Below are 3,792 nucleotides of genomic sequence, written 5' to 3'. Positions count from 1 at the left end.
GGATTAATTGTCTTAGTGCAGGTGTTTAGAAGGAGGCTACCCAAATAGTTTTATAAAACATCATTTTTATAATTAGATCAGATTACACTGAAATTTTATATTAATTCTGCTTTTGTTAAATAGTAAAATTAATTGCATAGAAATTTTATATTAATTACATTAAATTATTTTATTTTTCATATGAAATATTTCATAATATCAGAAAATTCCTATCAATTTTGCTTCACAATTTGCTGCATTTCTACAGTTATGAATTAAAGCAGGTTCTTCTCAACTATGTAGCCACATGATTAAAAACCTTAAATGTAAAAGAATTGCAATAAAAAATGTGTCAAAGGTACAGAAATACATAGTTATTCTAAACAATCTGCTATCGATATCATAAAACTTACTAAAATCAATGAATATAAAAAAGCAGTTACCATCATGTCAGTTCTGTCTTATGAAGACCCCAAATGCATCAGAGTAGACCTGTGCTCTATAGGATTTTCATTGGGTGATTTTTTTGGTACTAGGTCTCCAAGTCTTCTTCTGTGGTACATCTAGGTGGACTCAAACGTCCAACCTTTTCATTAGCAGTTAAGAACAATAATTGTTTACCATCTACAAACCCTATTTATAATAGATGTAGTACATTGAATTACTTCTTATAATTCTTTTGGTGAAGCTCTGTAGTATAAGCACTGGACTCATAACTATATGTCTGGCATCTCATACCCACCAGCTGTTCTTCAGAAACCCTTTACAATCTCAAAGGCACTAAACAGCAAAAACAATAGTCTAACTCCCACCAAGCAACTTTTTTTCCTGGTGGGTCTAGATAAGAGATGGTGGGAGAAGATGCTGATAGAATTATATTGTTCAGTTGTGAATAATTATTAACAGGGTTAATTGTTGGAACTCTAGGGTGTGCATAAAAGCAGCCATCTCAGAAGCAGGAAGGGGGAATCTCACTGTCTTCAAGGAAGAAGAGCCATATCCTTTAGACCCAGAGATCCTTACACACTGAACCTTCTCCACCCAGAAAACAGCTATGCTGTAAGTGGAGTGGTAGCAGCAGAACCAAGAGCCAGAGCATGAGACAGAGCAGTATACTTCCTGGCTGACAAGCAAGTAAAGTTCATTGTTTTGAGGCAGAAAGCTCAATTGTGAAATAGGGTGCTTTCAGGCACTTAATTGAAGGAACTAGGTTTGTTGACCCATTGAGCCAGAATTGAGTGTCTTCAAGTCAAGTCCCTCTGGGCATTTATCAACAGCCGTACAAGAGTCTTATGACACTGCTGGATCATAACAGAGATCAAGTAGCCTGTCGTTGATAGGCCAAGAATGAGCAAGAGACCTTCCTGTGAGTATGGCTGACAGAAAGTATTGTGCCCTAAGTAATTTTAATTCTGAACTGTAACCTGTTAACTTCCATATTAAACTCTATAACTGTTAATATGGTGTCGGAGTTCTGTGTGACAATTGCAATGAATTTTCAAAGCCTACAGAGTAGAGGGAAGGAGCTCTGGTGGCATAGTGGTTATGAATCGGGCTGTGAACCTCAAGGTCAGCAGTTCGAAACTACCAGCTGTTCCATGGGGAAAAGATGAGGCTTTCTGCTCCAGTAAAGATTTACAGCCTCAGAAACCCTGTACAGGGTCGCTATGAGTTGGAAACGACTCCACGACACATAACAACAACAACAACTGAGTAGAGGGAGTCCTGGTGTGGTACTGCGGGTTAAGGCACTGATCTGCAAAGTTGGTTTGAATTGCAAGGTGGGTGGTTCAAGTTCACAAGTATCTCCTTGTAAACTGTATACAGGGTCACTATGAGTCAGAACCAACTCAATGGCACTTAACAATGACAACAACAACTGCTACTGAATTGAGATTGCTGTGAGATAAATAGCTTCTGCTAGTTTTGCAATAGGCATTGGTTAAGCATTGGGTTGCAAACCACAGGGTTTGTGGTTCAAAGGAGAAAGATGCAGCTGTCTGCTGCCATAAATATTTATAGTATCAGAAGCCACAGGGAGCAGTTCTACAGGGTAACTTTGACTTGGACTAGATTTGATAGCAGTGTTTGTTTTTGTATTTAAAAATGTATCCATGCCAACTAGCTTCCTTTTCTGATTTTGTTCATTAAAATATATTGTCTTATTCTCCTAATAGCTAAACCATATCTCTTTACTAAATTTTAAACTAAAAAATTGATTTTTAGAAATTATACTTCATGATAACTTATCTTTGTGTATACAGCTCCTTTTAGATTATCAGGCCATTATAATAAATAGGAATTCCTTAAGTGCAACTTCTCAAGATTTGTCATATTTGTGAAATAAATATTTTCTCAACAACATTTTGATCTCAAAATTTCTTGTCTAGGGAAACATTTTGGCTAATGCCAGGTATTTTATCACTTTCAATAATAAAACTTTCAATCTCATTTTTTCCATCAGATAAAGATAAGAGATTCTTATCAACTGTATACTATGTCTTCTCCCAGAAAGTAGCTTACAATCAATACCTTGCAGAATTAGATTTCTCATGTAAAAGAAAAAAGAAAAAAACAATTATTATAGGTCTTTATTAAGCTATTCATAAGGTTTTCAGTGACTAATATTATTAAGGTACAATTTGAAGTTATACTAGTCCATGCAACAGAGTCCTGGTGTGGTGTTGTGGGTTAATGTGAAGTTACTTTGAACTGCAAAGTGAGTGGTTCAAGCTCACCAACTGCTCTTCAAAAACTCCATACAGGATCACTGTGGATTGGAATTGACTCAATGACACTTAACAACAACAACAACATTTACAAAATTGGAGTCCTGGAGTGACACTGTGGGATAAAACACTGAACAGCAAGGTTGGTTTGAACCACAAGGTCAGCAGTTCAAACTCACCAGCCACTCCTTGGAAACCCTATAAAAACTGTCACTTGATTCTGAACCAACTCAACAGCACTAAACAACAACAAAATTTACAAAATTACCTTCCAAGGGGAGGGAAAGCTTGACAAATAAATATAGAATGTGCATGTTATTTGCATATAAATGCTATATCAACCATCACCACTAATGGATGCAGTAGTCAAGAACATGTTGCATTAGGCAAAGCTGCTGCAGGAGACCTCTTGAAAGTGTTGAAGAGCAAAGATGTCAGCTTGAAGACTAAGGTGCACCTGACCTAAACCATGATATTATCAATAATCTCATATGCATGTGAATAAGGAAGACCATAGAAGAATTGATGCATTTGAGTTATGGTGTTGGAGGAGAATATTGAAAGTACCATGAAATGCTGAAAAAAAAACCAAATCTGTGTTGGAAGAAGTAGTCAGAATGCTCATTGGAAGCCAGGATGGCCAGACTTTGTCTCTTACACTTCAGACATATTGTCAGGAGGGACCAGTCCCAGAGAAGGATATCATGTTTGGTAAAATGGAGGGTCAGAGAAAAAAAGGAAGACCAACCCCCCACCCCTGCCCAATGAGACAGATTGGTACAGTGGCAGTAGCAATGTGTTCATGTGAAGCAATGGCTGTGAGATTGGCCCAGGAAAAACCAGCATTTCATTCTGTTGTGCATAGGGCTGCTGTGAGTCAGTACATACTTGATGGCCCCTAACAACAACAACAATTTCTAAGTGCTTCCCATAACTTATTTTCTCTATCCCAGTGTCTTGTATGTATTTGTCACATATTTATCTTTCTTACACTAGAAAGGGCACCACTCATCTGTCAGTTTGTCATACTGTGGTGACTTGCGTGTTGCTGTAATTCTGGCCAACTTTTTTTTTTTTTTTTTTT

Source organism: Chrysochloris asiatica, unplaced genomic scaffold (assembly GCF_000296735.1).
Source record: "Chrysochloris asiatica unplaced genomic scaffold, ChrAsi1.0 scaffold00202, whole genome shotgun sequence".
In the NCBI taxonomy this organism is placed as follows: Eukaryota; Metazoa; Chordata; class Mammalia; order Afrosoricida; family Chrysochloridae; genus Chrysochloris; species Chrysochloris asiatica.
This window is presented reverse-complemented; position numbering follows the sequence as displayed.